The sequence below is a fragment of the Triturus cristatus genome, chromosome 3_1 (genome assembly GCF_964204655.1).
Source record: "Triturus cristatus chromosome 3_1, aTriCri1.1, whole genome shotgun sequence".
NCBI classification, from domain to species: Eukaryota; Metazoa; Chordata; class Amphibia; order Caudata; family Salamandridae; genus Triturus; species Triturus cristatus.
The window spans coordinates 608,283,038-608,305,972 of NC_140583.1; the positions used below are offsets into that span (position 1 = coordinate 608,283,038).

The 22,935-nt window shown below is 45.7% G+C and overlaps 1 protein-coding gene across 2 annotated transcripts in view; it reads right to left on the reverse strand.

Moving 5' to 3' along the window:
* The window catches only part of ADAMTS17 (ADAM metallopeptidase with thrombospondin type 1 motif 17), a 957,220-nt gene that overhangs the window by 231,866 nt on the left and 702,419 nt on the right, over positions 1-22,935 (reverse strand). The window lies entirely within an intron of this gene.

Below are 22,935 nucleotides of genomic sequence, written 5' to 3' on the forward strand. Positions count from 1 at the left end.
TCTGATTGGCTTCCACCACTTCAACCAGAAAGTGGTGGCAGCCATCTTGGGACTTAGTCAGAGTTCCCCCCAAAAATGCAAAAAAAACCCAGAAGGGGGCAGTATAGGCCTGGTGGTGGGCTAAAAACCTTTACATTTTACAGCAAAGTTACAGCGGATCCGTGAATCCATAGTAAAAAACAAAAAACACGAGCTCAAGCTCACACCTCTTTTCTTTATGCCCCGGGTGAACCAGGTCCCCGAGGGTGGATTTATAAATATAATTTGGGGAGGGTGGTGAAGCTGGCGAAACTGGCCACCCCTCCTGGTTAGATTTTGACTCCAGGGACCCCATCCCTGGGGCCTAGCCTTACAAATTAAGCGGGGTGGGCAAGCGGCTCCCCTCCTCGGACAATTTCGCCCCCAGTGGACCCAATCCCTTGAGGCCCCAATCCCTTGAGGCCCGGATGATATTCAGAGAGGGAGGTGGCCGCATGGCCCCTCTCCCCAGGCTGATTTCAGCCCCAGGGACCCAATCCCCCCAGGGCCCAGCCTTAATAGAAAGTGGGAGGGGGGAAAACAGCCCCCTCCTGGTCCAATTACGGCCCCAGGGACCCCATCCCATGGGGCCCGGTCATCTTACTATTGTGGAGGCGGGCTACGTGGCCCCCCCTCCACAGGTCGATTTTGATCCCGGGTACCCCTTTGCAGAATCAAAGGGGAGGGGGGCAGTGTAGGCCCCCTCCCAGAGCCATTAATGGCCCTGGGGACCCCACCTCCCAGGTCCTGCTCCAGCTATGTCCTGGCGTGTGCAGAGAAACCTGTGTTTACTCTCATTTGGCGGGAGCAATTTCAAAGCTCCTGCCAAGCGATAGCTAACAGGAAGTCCCCTCTTAGATGGTGGGAGCTTTAAAAATGCTCCTGCCAGCTGGGAGCGGACTTCAGATATGTTTCCCTGCCCATAGTGATGCAGGCATGGAAACAGATCTGAATATTGTTCCCGCCCACAGGGAGCAGCATTTTTAGCTGCTTCCTGTGGGCGGGAGCATTGCTGGCTCCTACTGGATGCGGGAGCTGGATGGGGACATGGGGGGCTTGGAGCTTCCCATGGCAGCCCCTAGCAAGGAGATGGTGGGTGCCCTGCGTAGGCGCCAGGGCACTCACCCTTTATTACCCAGGCCTGGGGGATAAGGCTGCGTGGCCTCCCTCTCCCATTAATTATTGGCCAGGCCCCGGAGATGGGGTCCCTGGGGCCGATATGGGCCCGGGGAGGGGGGCCGCATGCCCCCCTTTAATCACTGCCTAGACCCCAGGGGATGGGGTCACCAGGGCCCAACAAGGCTTGGGGAGTGGGCTGCGCAGCTCACCTCCCCTTTATTTTTAATAATGGCCCTCGGGCGGTGGGCCACATGGCCCCCCTTGCCTTTATTTTGAAAAAATAGTCCTGGGGGATGGGGTCACCAAGGCATAATAAGGCTCTAGGAGAGCATGTAGCCCCCCCTCCCTGTTCATAAAAAAAGACCCTAGGGACCCCAATAAGGCTCGAGGATGGGGACCACATGGCCCCCTACCGTTTAATTTTTAAAAAATTGCCCTGGGGAGGCAGTCCCCAGGGCCTAAAAAGGCTCGGGAAAAGGGCCACATGGCCCCCCTCACCTTTCATTAAAAAAAAGGCCCTGGGGGATTAGGTCCCCAAGGCCCAATAAGGCTCAGGATGGGAGCCAATACTGTTCTTTCTAGTGGTTTCTAGATAAAAAAAATCTCTATCAGTACCTACTGTTTAGAACTGTTTGTCTATTCTTGAGGGTACTAAAAGAACACTGTCATGCTTACTATCTGACCAACTGCTGAGTCGAGGCACAGTGAGGCAGTATTGTTCTGGTACATCCACAATGACCTGGCTTGTATCCAATACACTATGTGCTTAATCCTCACAGTCCATAGCCTTTGGCTGTGCTCATTGGCGGTTGGAAGGGGTTTGCCTTCGGTCATATACAGATGCATATACCTCACCAGGTCTGGAGTGAAGGGCCTGGGTGTAGGCCAGGTCTTGTGCTGAACCCCCACTGTGCATGACCAAAGGTCGAGCGCAGTGGCTGATGTTCACACTGGGGCTGAGAAATGAGCCCAGTGTGCATGGTTGTAAATCCACTCTGGGCTGAGAGTACGGCCTGGATATTGGCCAAAGGCCACTTGCAGTGGTTAATATTCTCATGGAGATTGAGTGCAGACCCTGGCCGTAGGTCCTACATGCAACTGTTGTACACTTAACTAAAAGCCTTGTACAGCGGGTTATGTGCATACAATGGATGAGAACAGGCCATGGCCAAATACCATACATAGTGAATTATAACTACTCAGAGACTAAGCAAAAAGCCAGGGTAACATGCTGACATAATGTAGGTTTTCATGCTGACATAATGTAGGTTTACTTTCTAGTTTTTTTAAATGTTTTCTTAGAATTTACAACTCTGTATTGTGATATATAGAATCCACCGGGAACTGGGTTGCTTGTTGTAGTGACAGTTGATGCTAGGTCTCTCTGCCGTCAGCAGCTTCCCCTGCCACGGGTTGTTATCTAAAGTAAAGCGTACCTTATCAACTTTGGATTGTCTTCCTTGTCTTTTGCTGATTGCCGCCTTGCCCCGATACTACATATTGGTACCAGGAGTGGGGTAGAGGCCTTTGCGATATGGGATATCGTTTCTGCATGACCCACTGGCTGTTGGGGCTCCGAATTTGCCGTCTTTCTGCAACGACTGCATTTTTTTAGCCTGCAGTTGATTATTCTGACAAGGTATGGAATATCGGTGACTGTTCAGGCTTTTTTTCAGCCTCCGTTGCTGCTGGATGGCGTAAGCTGTGAGGTGCTGTAGGCGGTTGGTGAAGCGAGCCATAATATGCGTCATGGCTGCGTGTGCCTGGCTGCATTGTCTCTATCCTGACATCTACTGCTTTGCATTTGTCACGCCGCAAAGAATCCTGGGAGTGCGTCGTAATGACGTCATGCGCATGGTGGCCATCTTAGTTTGAATGATTTCCATTGCCTATAAGGCGGCACTCTGTGTTGGTCCCAGCACTTTCTTACACCGTCTGCCTGCTCACATTCTTCTTCAAGTTTGACTCTGTGTTTTCAATCCAGTTTGCCAATAGTGTTTATTCCTCATATCGTCATTCGTGAAATTATTTGGTGGGCCAATAATTTTGCTTGCTCTGTTTTTGTAGCGCATATACGTGTTTTACTTATCTCTACCCCAGAAATCTCATGTTTTTGGCACTTAGTAACGAATTGCATTATTTTTATGCTATTTTGGGTTTTCTTGTTTCTTCTAAATTTCAACATCCATGGCTACCAGCATGAATGCAGCGTTTCCACCACCTTTCCTACAAAGGAATGGCAGACCGGGCATTAAATGGAAACAGTGGGAGCACATTTTTGAGAACTATCTTGGTGCGCAAGCTTATGATCCACCTAGGAAATTAGTGCTACTTTTTAACCATTTAGGTGTTGTTGGACAGATTATTTTCGATGATCTTCCCATAATACCTGCACCTGCAGGTGATGGAGTTTGGAATGTTTATATTGAAGCAAAAGAAAGACTGAAGAAACAATTTGATGATGAGGCTAGTGCACTCATGAAATGGCATAGTTTGTTTAAATGTAAAAAAAACTGCGATTAATCCGTAGAAGAATTTATTGCGGCCATGCTTGTTTTAGCCTCCTAATGCGAATTTTGTGGATACTTACATAAGGGATCAGTTCATTTTTAATTGTTTCTCCAACGAGATGCAAGAGGTTAGTGTCTTGTAGAAATCTTAGCTTACAGGAGGCTACTGACATTGCAAAAAGCATTGAAAGATCTATTATGTCGATACAAGCTTGGGATGCACAAGAAGGTTTGTCTCCTATCTTGTTTATTTCTGAAGAAGGTCTAATTTCTGCTGTTAGAAATCCTAGAGACAAAAAAAGCAACTTATTTGTTTTGATGTGGTTCTAGGAATCACATTGGAAATAGTACGTCCTGTCCTGCTTTGGGAAAAAGCTGTTTGAAATGGAAGAAAGTGAGACACTTTCGAGGAGTCTGTAGAACACAAAGACTGGGTAATAATGCTGTTACAATTAACAATTTTGAGTTCAAATCCCAGAATTTCCACTACCAGATTTTCTGATGCACTCCTTACCATTGCAAATGATCACCATGACATTCCCATTAAAGGTCCAATTTGTTAAGCGCTCATTGGTGGCACAGCTCTTGATGTCATGGCTGATTATGGTGCTCCCATCACTGTTTTATCTGATAAAACATTTTCTCACATTGACCACCCATTACCAAACTTGAGTCTCCTGATATCAATCCAAAAGCTTTTGGAGACCAAGATATAACTTTACTTGGTTATTTTAATTCTCTTTTACAGTAGATGGGAAGAGTTACATGGACCAAAGTGTATGTAGCAGTCAATGGTAGAGACATAATTGGCAGGAAACACTTACCCAAATTAGGAATTATTTTGAGGCCAGGACATGATAATCCTATTGTGCTGGGTGAAATGCCTATTTTATCTATTAATGTGGATTCCGATATACTTCCCAGCATTGTTTCTAAATTTCCCATGGTTTTCAGCAATGAAGTAGGCTTCCAAAACTTTACAACCTGCAGAAACACGTTACAGTACTATTGAAAGAGAAGCACTTGCATGTGTTTGGGTGATACACAAGTTTAGATCGTACATTTGGGGGCGTGAATTTGATGCGTTTACAGATCACAAACCACTTATGTACATCCTTAATGTTGGTGGTTCAAACAAGGCGTCCGCCAGGCTAGTACCCTTACTTTTTACATTACGAGAGTATAGGTATGTTATCAAACATCTGCCTGGTGGGAATAATTTTAGAGTGGACTGCTAATCTCGCATGTCCTTAGAGTGTGAAGAAAATGAAACAGGAGTAACTGAATGTGTGGTTGGAGCTGTGGATGCTGTGTGGAATGTGCCTCCATTTCTGAATACACAAGGGGAGAGGAGTATGCCAAAGATCACAACCTCAGTAAAGTTGAAGAATTTATTGTTAAAGGTTGGCCAGAGAGTAGGACACTTTCTGGTTAAATTAAAAAAATATATTTTGTGACCAGTCAATTTTCGGTCGTTGACGAGATGCTGATGCGTCATGATTTGTTCATTCCTCCAGAAAGTTTGCGTAAGGAAATTATCCAGACAGGCCATTATGGTCACCTTGGTATCACAAAAACTTGTCAGCGTCTTAAAAAATATTATTGATGGCCTTCCTATGGAGAGTCAGGTTAAATCAACCATTGAAAATAGTGCAGAATTCTTACTCTCTGACAAAAGGTGGAAAACCATTAAAACACCCCTACATCCTGTACCTTTTCCAATGGGTACGTGGGATGAAGTTGGTCTTGATTTTCCTGGTCCTAATGGAGATTTTTCTACTGATAACAGGTTCTTAATTTTAATAGTTGTTTATTTTTCAAAGTGGAGGTTTTATTGGTTTTGTGATGGTCCCACTACTGAAAATGCCATCAAACGTTTTAGAACATATTTTCAAAGTGGAGGGACCACCTAAATCAATTGTCACAGACAATGGAACTCATTTCGTTTCCCAGCGAATATGTACGTTTTTAGAGCACCATGATATCCAACATTTCAAAGTAGCTCTTTACTCACTTTCTTCCAATGGCCAATTTAAAAGGGTAAACAGGATGATCAAGGAGGGTATGCAAACTGCAATATCGTCAGGTTTGGATATTCAAGACTTCTTGAAGGATAAGGTTCGGTCCTACAATATCACACCTCATTGTACCACTTGGGTCTCACCTTTCACTTTGCTCAGAGGAAGAAAAGTGCACTCTAACGTGTGTCCCACCTGGCTGTCTAGCAGGGTTGGCCAAAAAATGTAATCTCTGGATACAATTATATCTAGGGTTGAAACTAATCAGAATGCTATGAAACTTCATTTTGATTCTGGCAAACATTTTAAAAGTGAAACTTTGAAGGCGGGTGATTAGGTTCTAAACTAAAATCCAAAAGAGGTAATGAAAGGTGTATCTAGATTCTCTTCACCTGCACTGATCAGTCAGGTAAGCAAAGGTTCGGGTCTTCTAGAAAATAGGGTTTGGTGGAACAAAAGGAAATTGGTCCTTGTCACCGATTCACAAGCAGACATCATTAAGAATCGTGCTGCTTCTAATGCAGATTGTATGCAGTCCTGCAGCTGGTTACATGATACTGTCGCTTCTAATCCAATTGTTGGCTCTACAGTGTCTAAAGATGTTTCTAGTTCTCGCCAAGAGGTCTCTTCCTCGGACTTCCTTCAACGAAGTGACAACTAACAAAGAGAATATTCTCTTGAGAAAATTACCTTGTAAACTTAAGGATTCTGTATTGGACTAACCATGTGCACTCACATCATAGGTTGCAAAACTATTTTATTTTCTGGTCTTCTGGTTGTATTCTGCATACCTCTGTAATGCATTACAGTTTAGTTATTCATTTTGTTTGTGTCTTACTATTGTCTGTTGAAGGGGGAAATGTTGTATTATAATACTTGCCTCACTGTCCGCGAGGGAGGCGCATGCAGCCTCCTCGGGGACAAACATGTTGTGGTTTAATTTATGTTCCACGCTCAGTGGCATATCGTCAACTGTGGGTCTCCCAGCAATGTTCAGTTGTGGTGGAGATCTACAGGAGTCGGACGTCCACGGTCGTGGGTGCTATTCCTTCGTATAAAAAAAGTCTCTTAGACTCACCGCCCCTATCTTGGATCTACTCATTTCATTCTGGTTGGGTCTTGGTTCTCAAAATGGTATGAAAATAGATGTATACCATACTGGGGAGTTTTTGGATATGTGACTTAAAACGGCTTACTGCAAATGTAATAAGGAGGACTGCATATACCTTTTATATACAGTATCTCTCATATGCTAGAGAACAGGTCTAATTCTGGTAATTATCTAGTTACTCTATAGCATTATATGTACATTTGTGAAGCGCACATTCACTCCTCTAGGCATCTTGGTACTAAATAGCAGGTGTTTGATATTACCCAACTCAATGGTATTCATTTTATTGACCTCAGAATAATGAAAGGCTGATGGTAACCCTGAGGATTTTATCCTGTGAGCATGAGGTCGAACACTGATTGCTGGAGCACATGCATTAGTCCACAGAGCAACCTGCCATGATTAGCCAGCCTCCATACTCAATTGCGTTTTGTGTCTTGTAAGTAGAGTTTCAGGCCATTGTAAAATAGGGCTTGGGGGGGGGGGCGACCACCGGAAGGCCTGCCCCTCCCGGGGAGTTTTGGGCCGGAGGGTAGCCAGAGCACAGCGGGCTGGTTGGCTACAATTGGGCTGTTTTTGGGCTCCGTGGGCTCGGGCAGGCTATATTTGGGCTGGTTGGGTATATAGCCGGCCATCTTAGGTCACGGGCCACCATTTTGGTGGCTTGTGACACGACGGCTGGCTGGGGTGGGTCTATGGCATTTTAGTTTTGTCCCCCCCCCCCTTCATTAGGGCAATTTTTGTTTCGGCTTCTATTTTGGGGGTTCTTTTTGCAGTTTATCCCCTTTATGTTAGGTAGTTTTCTTGGGGGCAGGTGCATCGGGGAGGCAAGTTTGGATTGGGGTTGTCACTGGAGCAGGTGCTAGTGTGGCTCACTATGTTTTATGGGGGCGTTTTCCTAGGTCATTTGTGGGATAACGATGTATAGTTACAGTTATGAAAGAACATTGGAAGTTTACATAGATAGGTAGATGCAGAAAGTTTAGAAAATTGCAAGTTGTGGTTATAATTGTTGCAGGGGGAACATGTTTAGGGGCGGGGGTGGGGGGTAAAGTAGGAGGATAATATTTAGTGAGGTATAGTTTTGTACGGCACAGGCCAAGGGAATTTTGGTTGTAAGGTGCACCTGTTTCCAATAAAGCAGCCTTTTTCACGCCAACATACTAGTCTGTGGTCTGTACTGCCCCCCTTTTGGCTCAAAAATCACTTTTACCATCAGGTCTCTTTAAACCATGTTTACCGTTCTGTGAGCTGCAAGTTTATTCAGGCCAAGTGTAAATCATATTGTCTTCTTTGCAGCAACTGCTGATAACACACGGGTGAAGGGCATTACTACAGTCCAGCTGGCGGCCAGTCTCCGTCAGGACTCGATTATTTTGAGTTGAAGGCTGATAATTCTACAGGCATTGGTATTTAATTGTAAGCCATGTTGTCGACCTGATGTTGCCGTCAGAGTTTTCGTGTCCCCAGGTTCTGAGGACGCACACTATTACCCCTCAAAGTCTATGTCTGATTGGTTTACTGTGAGCCTCAAGTACATTACCCAACAAAAACTGCCACAAGTGCTCGTCAAAAGTTCTGGCGGGAGGTGAACATCTTTCAAAGTTTAACAACATGTTCTTTGGGATAAGAGAACATATTCAGCTCAACATCTGGCGCCAACTATTGGAATTAGCCATGTTAGTCAAAGACAGTAGCTTTCTTCATAAAATCTATAAATAGATATCTTGCAACACGAGCACGGGGCAAGGGGGATGACCCCTCTGACCTCTACTTGGATTGAGGAACTGACCTGAAAACAGTTCTGTTTAGTGTCAATTGATAAAAAGCTGAAATGGCGCCACGGTTTAATTGGGCAAAACTTTAGAATGGAAGAAATGACCTAGAATCAAAATGATGACGCAGCGCGTCTACAGCGTCAAGAGAACCACAGGGCATATCTACAAAGAAAACAAACACGAAGCCTGTCGCGCCACAAGTCCATTCAGGTTCCTTCACACAATAAATCAACCATATTATCAGACAACCCCAAGGGGGCACGAGGCAGAGCTAATTTATTTTGGAATAAGTGGTAGGCTCACATTATTATGTATTTAATTCACAGATGGAAAATTCTATAAATAATGAACCCGAGTCAAGATGCCAGGTCTATCACAGGCGCTCCACATCTATCTTGATACAACACCCCATGAGAATACCGAAAAATCTAACTTGCCACACCTCTGTGCTATCACAAAAGATACCGCTCCGAGTTCATACGCAAAAGTCAACAACTTACGAATATCTCTACTCCAATATTTAATATCCGTATGTGCTTTCTATATCCACTATCACCTTTCCTAGGTTCTGCTTCAACCTCTATTTTTCATCCTCCCATTACTCCCCCACTACCTTGATATTTCTCCTATCGTAGTTGTGTTTCCATCTCAACAATCAACCACCTATGCTCTGCGTATGTCCAATACCCTGCATCCCACAGCTGTCTCCAACCACATATGCCTCTTCCACGACCAAGCCTCAACAACCATTGAAATCAGTTTGGCACAGAGGTACCTTTATCTTCATACTCAAAATGCCATGGTTCTTCTGTGGCTCTCCCTAGATCACAAGCAACATGTCTTAAAGCTCTGCCTCAACCCCAGTGATTCAGCTTCCAAATATGTATTTCCACAATAAACCATATAGTACACAGGGATTTCTTCCTGGCTCAATTCTCTGTCTCTGTGCTACACACAGAGCAGAGCCTCTACAATCGATAACCAGGTCACAAAACTCTTCCTTTACCAAATAATTCAACTTCCCAGTTATTTGTTCAATTAAGCCTCCCTCTAACAAACCTTTACTTTGACCCTATATGAGACCACAAATTTCTCACTTTAACCCAATACCTACTTCTGATTCAGCATCTACCACAAAACATGCACTCAGAACCATGTTTCCAATCCAGTCGCCGAATACCCTTTAGACTATGCTCTGCCTCTAACCGAATACCTCAATTCCAACCTCTCAAGGCTCTGCCTCTAACCAAATACCTCAACACCCAGCTCTCAGACCTCTGCCTCAAACCCAGTACCTCAACACTCAGCTCCCTCTAACATTATCCCTAAACAGTGGGGTCAAGAACCTCTAAGTCTAGCAGCAGAGGCCTGACACTGGGCCCGAATGGCTGGTAAACTGGGTCTCACTAAATGGTGATTAGTTGTTTATGGACTGTTTCCCAGAGGCTTCTGTAACAGGAACTGTAAAAAACCTTCTAAGAATGATTAAATTGTGATAAATGCAATGCAAGCGGTTGTCATGCATGTATTTGAGACCAGAGAGAGCAGATGCAGGGCACGCTGCATGTGTATCAAGATGGCTTTCCTTGTACAGACCCTGGAAGATTTTAACACCTGTGATGAGTTCATCCCTGCAATGTCTGCTTCAAAATATGTAGATGCATCTTTGCACTTTTACTGAAGCTCTCCTGTTTCCAAAGTTTTACCTGATATAACTTGGTACACAAACCTATATCTGACATTAAATGCTCCATTTGTTCAAAGCATTCTTCGAATTTGCTGATTGCCTGATCATCAATGACATTGAAGTAATTCAATTCTTCTGCTCCATTTACTTGATCATCTTCTCCTTCATGCTCAAAATGTATTTTCTTCCTTCTTGTCCTCTTCTCAATCTCAAAGCTGGTCTCCACTGGATCATCAAGCCTTGAGGTTTTCTCAGAGGCAAATTCAATAGCTTTATCAAATCCTGTGTGACAATACTCTCTCATGTAATTCCCAGTACGTTTCAGCAGAGCTGTGGCAATATCTAACTGCATTTCAATACTTTGCATTAATTTGCCAACTATATTAATTTGACCTAAAATTCCATACAGATAACAATGCTGACAACAAATGGAAATGAGTGACCCTCATTCTGTAAACTCTGAGTCTCAGAGAATGTCTGTCTATCAAGATTAGGCACATCCAGAACTGTTATCAATGCTCCGTGAACATCAGGGGCATAGTTGAACAGAACTTTCACACTCTGATTGCTGCTCTCCCATCGTGTGTCTGATGGCCTCTTTACAACTGCAGTACTCACACAAGAGGTTATTATGGGCCATCATTTTGTTGATGCTGCAAACATATGGTATATTCTTGGTAAATACCCAAAGAAAGACAGTACTGTAGTTGATGACTTTGCTGCATCACACAAAACTAGATTAAGAGAATGACAAGCACACGGAATGAAAATTGCTTTGGGGTTCCTATTCTTTTCTGTACACCGGAATGTCATCCCTTCATATTAGCACCGTTGTCATAACCTTGACCATGGCAGTGTTCAAGAGGTATTCCAAAAAATTTCAGTTTGTCAAGTAGTACTTGTGTCATCTTCAAGTATGAACCCCATGAAGCGTTCCTCTACCAATTGGGATAATTGAGGATATATTAACTACGCGAATCATCAGAGTCATTTGCTCTCGATGACTTATGTCTGGTGTGCAGTTCAGTATGAATGAATAATACTTGGAAGACCTGATAATATCTAGAACACTTTTATTGATGTTTGTGATATTAATTGAATTATTTCATTCTAAATTGTTATCCGTAGGTAATGGTCTGCTATTTCATTTTCCTCAACTCTTCAAATGTGTTCTGCCATGAGATCATCATATTTAGCAAGCAGTTCTGCTTGACCCAGAAAATTGCCATTTTGAATATTTCCGAGTTTCTCATTGGTTCCCCTCAAAGCCAAGTTTTGTTCTGTTAAAAACTGTACTATTGACACAAGCCAGTGCAAAATAGAACTCCAATATCAGATTTCAGACTCAAGTAAAGTCTGCTCTGCCTGATCAATACCAGTGCAAGTGGAAAGTCTCCTTTGTGTTTCATACAATGAATGCATGTGCCGCATATGATCGGCAGACTTTTCATGTGAATGCAGGTATTCTCCAACATGTGCCCAGTCACTGAATCCTGTAGTAGAGAGTTTGCCTGACCCTTTACCTAACAATTTTCAGCAGAGACAATATACTGCATCTGCTGTGTTGGAGTATACGATCCTCTGTCTCTCAATCTTTTCATTGCTTGTAAGAGTTTTATAAAAATGCACAGGTGTGAAGCTTCCGTCATAAGTTTTAGGATTGGTTCTCTTGCCTCACTCTCTGTGTCTGACTAAAATCAGCTTGCCCATATTATGCTGACGCAATGTATTTGGCCACGTTTGTGGATCCATCTGTATAGATTTATCAGAAGTCAAAATAGTTCTTGTGTTCTGAGTTTCATCCTCTGCCTCAGAATTGAAACTAAGCTGCTCCTGAACATCTTCTTCCATAGAGCAAGTGCCAGTTTCCTCCTGAACTTCAGTTTACATTACACTGCCAGACTCCGATGTCTTATTTTCCATATCTAGAGTTTTTTTTCACATATCTTTCAATTGCTCCTCTTTGCCTTTCTGCTGCAGCTTCTCTATCGTTCTTGGCTTTCCTTTTTGCTGCACCGGACAGATACTTGTGTGGTTTCCTTGCGGCCATGATAGAGCGGTGATCTGACAATCTTAGATCCTACACCACATTTGACAGCTTTAGCTCCCAATCTAAGGTGGAAAACAGCTGACTTCTCGCAGCCTGCGCTATAAATTGAGAAACACCACAGACTGCAAGTTAAAACAACAAGATCTGCGTCTTCAGTGACACACAGTAAAACAAGTTGCTGGAACTTCTCACATTGAAGATAATGGGGAAATGTTACTGGATATGAATGAATTGAGAAATGCGTTCATAAATCACTCTGCCCCGTGGCAGGGCGCCATACATAATGCACGGCGCACACGTCTGCGTTTTTTTTTCTTGCTGTGCCTGTTTGAAAACTTACAGCAGCCAATGTAGGGGAGGCTGCAGCCCTTCCTGCGGTGCAGAAGATTATGACAATGAATTACACACAGTGCATGTTTCACCAGTAATCCACAGCGGCACTGCACCTTACTTAGGGGCATATTATCAAGAAACATCGTTATAATTATCGCTCTTTAGCAGCAGAAAACTGCCGATAAAGCAGCGATAAGGGGCTTGATAATATGCCCTTGAGAATTCCAATAGAAGCCCATGTTCTGGTGTCAACATGGGCTTCTATTGGAATTCTCTGCGGCATATTATCAAGCCCATTATCGCCGCTTTAGCTGCGGTTTTCTGCCGCTAAAGCGGCGATAATTGTAACGCAGTGCTCGATAATATGCCCCCTACTACTTTTCAGCAATCTTGGCGATAGCAGGGACATAGCCAGCGTTTACAGAAACCATGAAAAGCCTCCCACTTTCTGTGGGACATGTCAGTTTACAGGGCTTTTGAGGCATGCACACTCCCTTCCGCCTCCTCGCCACCTTGTTCTTTTGTTGCCTTTATAGCTGACTGCGCCCACTTCAGCTGAGAGCGCTGACCGACAAGAGCACCGGTGCTGAGGGACAGACACTCTGATGTCAATGGCAAATTTCGGTGAAATTTTCAGAGATATTTTCGAGTTCCTGCTAAGTCGCAGACCCTGTGTTACTGCACGGTTCGCACACACATAAGGCCGGTACTAGATGTAATGTTGCTACTTTGCATATAGTGCAAGCACCCTTCAAGGATATGCAGGAGACAGGTTATGACTAGTTAAACTTCCTTTATTAACATTTAAGTTCACTACACCGAGAGAGCGCCGGGCTGTGAGCTCCGTTCGCTTCTCTCGCGCCGCGCTACCTAACGCGCATGCGCAGTAGCGTCCAAGATGGCCGCTACGCGCATTCCTACCCTGACGTAGTGCGCGTCAACTAGACCGCGACACTACATATCTCCCCCTTTTATAACACGCAACACAATGTATCTAACCAGGGGGTCAGTCCATTTCATAGTCTCTGAACTTGGCTGGTCTCACCACTGCTCGCCCAACCCGGGTGTGTCTTACCGGGGTGGTGTGTCCTTCTTGACCACCTTCTGCAACCGGGCCACCTCTTCTACCTTCCGGAGTGCCCTGGCTCTCTCTCACTCCATCCTCATCGTCTTCCCGGGCTCTTTCCTCTGGGGCCCATCCTTCCGGTATGTCTCTCTCACCACCTTGTTCTTCACTCCTGTTCTCTCCGCATTCTCTCTTAGGAGCTCCTGCTTCCCTTGTCGCCCCTTCTGGTGGTGTCGCCTCTTCTGTGTCCTCCCGGGGCCATTGTAATATTTTGTTGCACTTGGCCATGCGGTCATGGGACCACACGTTGCCATCACTGAGCAACGCTGCCCGGTCGTACACTTCTTCCACTCTTAGGGGTGGGGAGTACTTGCTTTCTCCCTTTCGTTTTAGAGTTGCCAGCTTCACTCTGACCCACTCCCCTTTTTCCAACACTGTCTCCTTCACCTTTCTGTTGCGGTTGTAGTGTTCCGTGTAAATGCGTTGTGCCTTCTCCAGGTTGTGTTGCACCACCGCTGGAGACCACTTGCTGGTGATTGTCTTCTCTTGCCAAGCAACATTGTCTCTGGTGAAGGGTTGCCTTCCTCGCAGGATTTGGAAGGGGCTGTACCCCGTACCGGTGGGGGTGATGCGGTATGCCCAGATGGTGCTCTGTACTTCCTTTTCCCAGTCTTTGCCCCTCGTGATGGCGGCCTGTATGGAACCCATGAGCACCCTATTAAACCTTTCCACCTGTCCGTTACTGGCCGGATGATATATCGACGTGTGTCTGAGTAGAATGACGTTCCTTTCTGCGAATTTGGACCATTTGTCCAAGGTGAATTGGAGACCATTGTCACTGATTATGGTTCTGGGGATACCTTCCCTGAGGAATACCTCCTTGAGGAAGCGCAAAATAGCGTCTGTGTCCATGACCTCTTTGATGTGTACCTCCGGCCACTTTGAGTACTTGTCCACTAATACACATAGGTATTTGGGTATCCCCTGATCGTCCAGTATAGGTCCTAAGATGTCCACTGCCACCTCTTCCCAAGGGTTGCTGGGATTCGTGAATTTCCCTAGTGCCGGCCTCATTGGCTTTAGTATTTTGTCCGCTCCTTGGCACTGCACGCAGTCTCTCACGTGCCTTTCTACTTGCATATCCATTCCCGGCCACCAATACGTTTGTTTGGTCCTGGCCTTCGTCTTCACGATTCCCAGGTGTCCTTCGTGTAATATGGATAGCAGGTCCGGTATTATGTTTCCCGGTGGTACCACTCTGTTTCCTCTGTATACGAACACTCCGTCGTTCCCCACCGACAGCTCCTCTCGAACCTCGTAAAACTGCCGGACCTTGGGCCTCTGTCGTCTCCTCTCCGGCCACCCTTGTATGATGTACTCCTTGATGTCGCCCAGATCTCCATCTGCTGCGTACGCATCTTTCCACTCCTGTCTACTGATGGTCTTTTCCGGATCATCCGTCAAGGCCACTATCTCGTCTTCTTTCTCTGTGCCGCTGGTGGCGTTTTCCATTGCTGACGCCCTGCTGAGTTAATCTGCTATCTTTTTTCTCGAGCCCGGTACGTACTCCACGTCGTACCTGTACTCCAGGAGTTTCAGCGTCATTTTTGGAATCCGGGGTGTGGCGCTAGCATGGCCGCAGGACGTCAACACCTTCACTAGGGGTTTGTGGTCCGTCTTTACCTGGAAACGTGTTCCCCACAGGAACTGGCGGTACTTCCCCATGGCCCAGACCACTGCTAGCATCTCTTTTTCAATTACGCTGAACTTTAGTTCAGGAGACGTCAAAGTTCTAGACGCGAAGCTGATCGTCTCCGTCCCGCCTTCTGGTCTTTCTTGCATGAGCACCGCTCCTAACCCTTTATCGCTTGCGTCCGTCATCAATATGGATCTCCCCTGGGGGTCGTACCCATGCAGCGGGATCGCCTGGCTGATTTCACGTTTCACCGTGTCAAACTCTTCTTGCGCCTCTTCCGTCCATGCAAACGCCGTCTCGTCCCTCGTGAGTTGTCTCATGTTGTGTGTTTTCGTGGCGAAGTGGTGGACAAACTTGCTGTAGTATTCCGCCATCCCTAGGAATGACCTTACTTCTTCCTTGGACGTGGGCGGGGGTGCGTCACAGATGGCCTTCACGTTCCCTTTCTTCGGTGTTATCCCGTGTTCTCCTATCTCGTGCCCCAGGTATGTGACTGATGTCATTCCGAAATGACACTTCTCCCACTCCGCCGTCAGACCGTTTTCCTCCAAGATCGTCAGCACCGCTTCCAACTTCTCGTCGTGGTCTTCTAGCTCCTTCCCCATTATTAGGATATCATCCTGGAAGTATTGCACTCCCTCTATACCCTTAAATAGGCGGGCCATCAGCTTTTGGAACACTGCAGCTGCGGATGCTAGTCCGAAGGGCATGCGACAGAACTGATAGCATCCAAACGGCGTTATAAATGACGTCAATTTCTTGCTCGTGGGGTGCAGCACCACCTGGTGGTATGCCGATTGCAGGTCGATGGTGGAGAACCATTTCACGCCTTTCGTGCGGGCCAACATCTCTTCTATGCGTGGTAAGGGGAATTTCTTTACCACGATGCTCTTGTTCAATTCTCGGAGATCCACGCATAAGCGCACCTTGCCTGACGGTTTCATGGCCACTACCAGTGGCGCCAACCACTCCGCGCTGTCGATCGGTTCGATGATTCCCCCGTCCTCCAGTCGGTGTAGTTCCTGTTGCACAGCCTCTCTCACTGCGATCGGTATGTTCCTTACTGGGCTGACGTTTTCCTTGAGGACGATCTTGTGGGTAAACTTCTCGAGTTTACCGATCTTGCCGCCAAACACTTTCGGGTGTCCGCCCCGCCATTTCGCTGCTGTCAACTCATCTCCGTCCAAGGTCACCAGCACTTGGATGTCCCCTCCTGGATTCAGCTGTACGCCCAACTCTCCTTGGTCCATCCACCCTAGGACTGATGGTCCCTTCTCCGCGACATATAACTTACAATGGGCGCTGCGTTCTTTGAATTGGAACAGCATTCTCCTGAATCCGACCATCGGAATGGGTTCCCCTGTGTAGGTGACCGGTCGTATGTCAGGTGGTTCTAGGCGTGAGCCCAGTGTGGGTTCGAACATCTCGTTCCACACCGATCTTTGGACGATCGTGTAAGTAGACCCCGAATCCGCCACTATGGTGATTCCTACTCCTCCAATGAGCATGTCGCACTGGGGCTTGCGCGCTTTTCTCCCCTCGATGCCCAGTACCTGGTCTTCCACGCACAGGACTTCGTCGTCTTCCTCCTGGCCTTCTTCTTCTTCACCTATGTCCTGTGCCACGAATTTCACCATGCGTTGTTTCCCTTTCCTTCTGCACACCTTCTCGTAGTGGCCGACCAGGCCGCAAAACGCACATTTGGCTCTGAAGGCGGGGCACTGATTGTCATGTGCCGCATGGCTCGGGCTTCCACATCTGTAGCACCTCGCCGTTTCTCCCTTGTCTTGCTTCCACGGCTGTCCCGGTTTTCCTCTCGGTTTGTATGATCCTCTGTATTCTCCAGGCGCCGGTTTTCCTCTTCCATGCTGGTCTGCGTCATCTACCTTGTTTATCGGGAGTCTCGGGGCTTGATCTCTCTTTGCTGCTTCTGCGCAGCGCTTGGTCAGCTCTGCCCTCTTCACTATGGCGATCACGTCTTTCAGCATCGCATCTCCACTCGCCCACAATTTATCTTGCACCGATTTGCTTGTCGTGTGCATCACGATTTGGTCTTTGATGAATTCGTCTTGTAATCCTCCATATTTGCATGTTATCGCAAGCTTCCTCAGTGCCGCCACGTTATCGTCTATCGTTTCCCCCGCTTCTTGTTTCCTCTGCTGGAAGATGGCCGCTACGCGCATTCCTACCCTGACGTAGTGCGCGTCAACTAGACCGCGACACTACACTAGACGTTGCCAAATCAGCCATGTAAAGCGAAGCAGAAGGAAAAAGAGAAATTATACAAATGGGAAACATAAGAAAACAGAAAGAGGCAAATAGAAAATGCGAGTGGGTAAGAGAAAGTTACAAAAGAAGAAGGTAGAATGGAAGCTACGAAAGGGAGATGGAAAGAAAGGGAAAGAAAGTTCAAGAGTAGAGAATGAAGTGTGAAAGAAAGAAAGAGGGTAAGGAGGGAAGGGTGTAGCAACTGATACACTTGGGCACTGCAGCCCTTCGCTTCACTGAGTAGTGTAGCTACTATGTCTTATCCTCTTTGGAGACACAGAGCATAACTTTTCATGTACTCTGATATCAGTTTCCATTTTTGGTCCCCTAACGCGTACTGTATCATACAAAGTACACTGTGGTTCTGCGATAAGTTTAGTAGATTCCCAAGGATACGGACTTTCTTAATGATCACTCACCCTTAAGGTATAACCTCCCTTGAATTACTCAAAAAAAGTCATTCTTTGCTATTGCGCGTACATGTGGTCGTTCAGGTGATGACTATAGCATTCTTTCACCCTACCTGTCAAATTTGGATGGTGCTGCTTCTTTCTGTTGCTCCAGTAGATTTTCTACTCAAGAGTAGGGGTGGGCGGAATTGCGAAATCCACTTTCGCAAATTATTGCGAAAATGTAAAAAATTATCGCAAAGACGCGGAAATATCGCGAAGATGCGGAAGTTTTTTTCCCGCATGTTCGCGAGATTTTCTGCATGGTTGCGGCTCGCCAACTTACCCATGTGGTTGCTCGCGGGCGCGGCCATCTTGTTTTCAGTTGTCTCGCGGTGCATGATCGCGAGAAGAAAGACGTGATTGCGCGACGCATGACATCACTGCGGGCGCGAACTGTCGCGAGACAGCGCAAATGGCTAAAAACAATACAACATCTCATGGAGAACGCGACCGGATCAAGAAAACTTGTCGGCGAACGCAGGGATTCAGGTAAGGCGATCGCGCGCGCGCGAGAATGTATTATTTTACAGCGCGAGCAAGAAACAAATTATCGCCAAGCTGCGGAATGCGGAAATTTTGACATTTTCGCGCTTTCCGCGGAACGCAAAAATGTCAAATTATCGCAATTTCCATGAACGGAACAAAATTTTAGCCCAGGCCTACTCAAGAGGCAGCTTTCTCAGCGTCAAGTGACCTGCCGCGACCGCATGTGTTGAGGAAATCTTGAAGGAGGCATTCTAGAGCCTATAAATCATGCAAATTCTCACTCAAACTCGCCAACTTCACGTTGGCGAACCTCATGAGAGAAAAAACTCCGCCACATGGCACACAATGGAGTTTTGTCGTAACTCTGATACTCATGTAGCACTGAGTAGGCAAAACGCTGACCTCCACCGGCAGAGCAGAATTTTCTGGCCACCCCTAAATACTGGTAGCAGCAGTCAAAACATGTGCCGCAGATTAGCAGTAGGCAGAGCTGGGAGAAAAGAACTGGAAAAGATCTTTGAATTCGCTAAGGTATCCCCAAGAACAAAAGTAAGAATCGTACAAGCAGTGGTAATCTCTGACACTGTATGGATGCGAACATTGAACAATGATGAAACAAGAGAGGAAGAGAATTTGAACTGTCATGTTGGACATGACCTCTAAGAATACTCTGGATGGCCAGGAAAACAAACAAAAGCATCCTTGATCCAATCAAGCCAGAAATTTCACACAGTATAACGAGCTTGATTGAAGCTCTCATACTATGGACACATAGTGCGAAGACCATATTCCCTAGAAAACACTCTGATGCTTGGAAAATCCAGAGAGAAAAAGGAGGCAGTAGCTATGAGGACAGACTCAATCGCGATATCACGATGCGCCATTGATAAGTCTGAACACCCAAATAGGAGACAGCATTTTGGAGACAGACTCTCGACTTGGTGACACATAAAAAGCATTCTCATTGCCCACATATATTTCATAACGTGTGACAAAAGTGGCTGTGCCTCACCCACTGATGCTGAGTAACATACTTAAGTGCTTTGCACCAGTGACTCCAGACCAGTAGCGGTCCGTGGAGGGAGTTCGGTGGGGCAGTGAGGCGGGGTGGGGGAGGGGCAGGGTGGTGAAATGTAAGCACTGCTCCAGACTACACCCATCTATTTTCAGATTTTTTAAAATTTCATAATAACGGTGATGCACTACCTTTAGGATACTATGGTTAAATTTGGGCACCATATAGGAAAAGGGCAGGCCACAAGACAACCAAGGTAACTTTTCTTACCCACTTCCATCTGCCCTTTGGTACCAAGCACAGAGAAGCATGATGTACAGGTACCTCACACCGTTATTCATATCAGTCCACAGACTCATATTGTACACTGCACAGATCTTACTAAACATTTATATGCAGGCCTATGACCCTGGTACCATCTTTCACTCTGTTCTACCTTGCCATTCAGATGATTTTCCATCTCAGTATCCCCAAAACTAAGATTTCCTCCTCTTGACCTAAGATCTCATTTTGCCCTAAGCACATCCAAAGCAGGACTGAAAGAACACATCCTCAAATCAAGAGGTACCCATTTTCATTTAGCTGGCATACACAAAAACGACTGTAACAATTCTCTAAGATTTACTATGTGATGATACAATTGTCTACTGTCTATTAACTCTTTAAATATAGTTATTTTTGCGTAAACACAGAGCAAATCGTTAGATAGAGAAAATCAAGAGAACATGTGAATCAGCTATAAGCTTTTTATCTGAAAATCCATGCTTCAAGCAGATAGGATTGGACTTGCAAATTAAAGTACATGAATTACATAAGGAAATGTTTTTTAAAACTGAAAACTGAAAATAGTGGACAAGTAGTAATAAAAACACTTGGGACATGACTTAGAGAAGTGGCCTCAAACCTTTTTTTTTTAACTTGTCTTTTATTCAATATTGCACAGGTATCTGATTCCATCTTGGCCCATTAGGCTGCGAAATAATAATAAGAAGAATCACAAACTACCTTACTTGCCAGGTAGGTAGTACAGGATATCACAGCGGCTGAAATGTTCGACCGTATGCTCAGCTTGCCCGCGTCATTTCTGGGCATATATCGTCATGTATGACATACAGGACACCTCCCATTAAAGGGAATTATGCACAAAAGAATAACCAAAATAACAATCAAAAATCATGATAAGAACTTGGCAACGAAGGGCAGTCGGGCGGTATTCCCTAAAAAACAGGGACACAAAATAACAGATTCTCGAGCCGCGGGCAGGGAACAAGTGCGGATATGTATGAAGCCCCTCAGTCTCCGAGGGGCATTGCACTGTCTCATCTGAGTAGGGGAGGAAGCAGAATGTGTGCATGGGGTAGAGATCAATAGCAGCTCAATCTGCTGAGATAAATATATAATTCAGCTAATCTGTAATAACAGTTAGGGGTGTGTGTAAGGAACCAGCCCTCTTTCACCCCCCGAGCACAGCAGTGGCCTCAAACCTTTTGTATAATAAGAGCCACTTATGTTCAAATCACCCCGAGATACTAATATTACTAGCGTTGTAATAGTGACCACACCAGGCAACATTTTCTTAGTGGCTAAATTAGTGACCACCAGGGATTAATTTGTAAAAGAATTAGTGAGAGGTTCCAAAGTTTTGCTCAGAAGCCCTCAGACAGTGCTATCGATGGTTGGGGTCGCAAATACAAAAGCTAGGAGTCTTGATTCTACATTATGCCTTATTAATCCACCACTTGACCACTCCCTGTCGCTTTATCTCATCCTTGTGGGTTCTTCCTAGCATTCTCCCTTTGTCACTGTTTTTCCATCTTTCTCTTCCTCGTTCTTTCCCCCTGTTGTGTTTTTCGCTCTATTTTGCTCTGGATCAGAATCTGTGCTGCCTTTCCACACAAGAGTTTCCCCATTTTGAAGGGTTCAGCACCGCACCTGCTCTGGGTGGTTTTACAACACAGCAGTCCTATCAAGCCACCCAGGGGGCCTTCTGCTAGTGGACACAAGACTACATCTGTCAGTACCAATGCAACACCCAGCTATTTACTTAGAACCCTTACAAGAGCCAATAAAAGTCCAGTTGGGCTGTGGCAGAGTCAATTGCATGTCAGCTTACTGAAGCTGTTTGTGCCGTACATGTCTTTCTGCGGCAGCAGGCGAAATATATGGTTTCCACTTGGGTCAGTCCACTGCTGGACATGGTCTTGGGCAAGGTATGGATATGTGATGACCTTCTGCTCTTTCATCAGGAGAGCTAGAATGCTGTTACAAGCTGGTGGCCTTAAGCTCTTGCACCATGGATGCTAGAATGCTGCTACAAGCTAGTGGTCTTTAGCTCTTGCATCACTGGTGCCATAATGCCGTTACAAGCTGGTGGTCTTTAGCTCTTGCATCACTGGTGCCATAATGCCGTTACAAGCTGGTGGCGCCCAGCTCTGGCATCATGAGCTAGAATGCTGTTACAGAAACGGCCATCTCCTCTAGGCTTAGACAACTGAAGATATTCCATAGAATATATCTTGCGGGACCGACGTTGGTGAAGATGGCTATAGCACTGACGGAAGATGCATGAGGAGATGTGGGCAGGAGGGCACTTTTGTACATGTGCTCTGGGAATGTCCGGTTATCCAGGGGTACTGGTCTGACTTAACAAATTGTATGGAGGAAGTAATGGGCAACAAGATTGATTGTAATATAAAACTGTGTCTCTTGAATATATGGGGCCCTACAGATTTAAACACTAAAGAGAGAACATGGGTGACACTGGGAATGATAATTGCCAAAAAGAATATTGCGAGATTGTGGAGGGCGCAGGAACCACAATCACTGAGAGCATGGGAAAATGACATGGACCAGTGCATGTTAACGGAGAGGACAGTGTATGAATCCAGAGGATGCCCCAACAAATGGACACAAATTTGGGACAAATGGAATGGGTATAGGGGAGGGCTTTGTGATCCTCTGCAGCCCAGACGGAGACATGATTCGGGGTAGAATAGTCTCACTTTGATCAAATGTAAACTGTTTGCAACAGCCTATGGACCCAGGTCTGTGGTTGAAACTGTACCAGCGAACCACCCTCTGGCACCTATGTTTGTAAACTGTCTAACCTGTGTGACCTTATCTGTAAAAAAAAGTTTATTAAAGAAAAAAAAAATAGAATGCCGTAACAAGATAGTGGCCTTCAGCTCTTGCATTACGGGTGCTAGAATGCAATTACAAGATGGTGGCCTTCAGCTCTTGCATCAAGGGTGTTAGAATGCCTTTACAAGATGGTGGCCTTCAGCTCTAGCATCACGGGTGGTGTGAGAATGTGGACTGAGACTGCAAA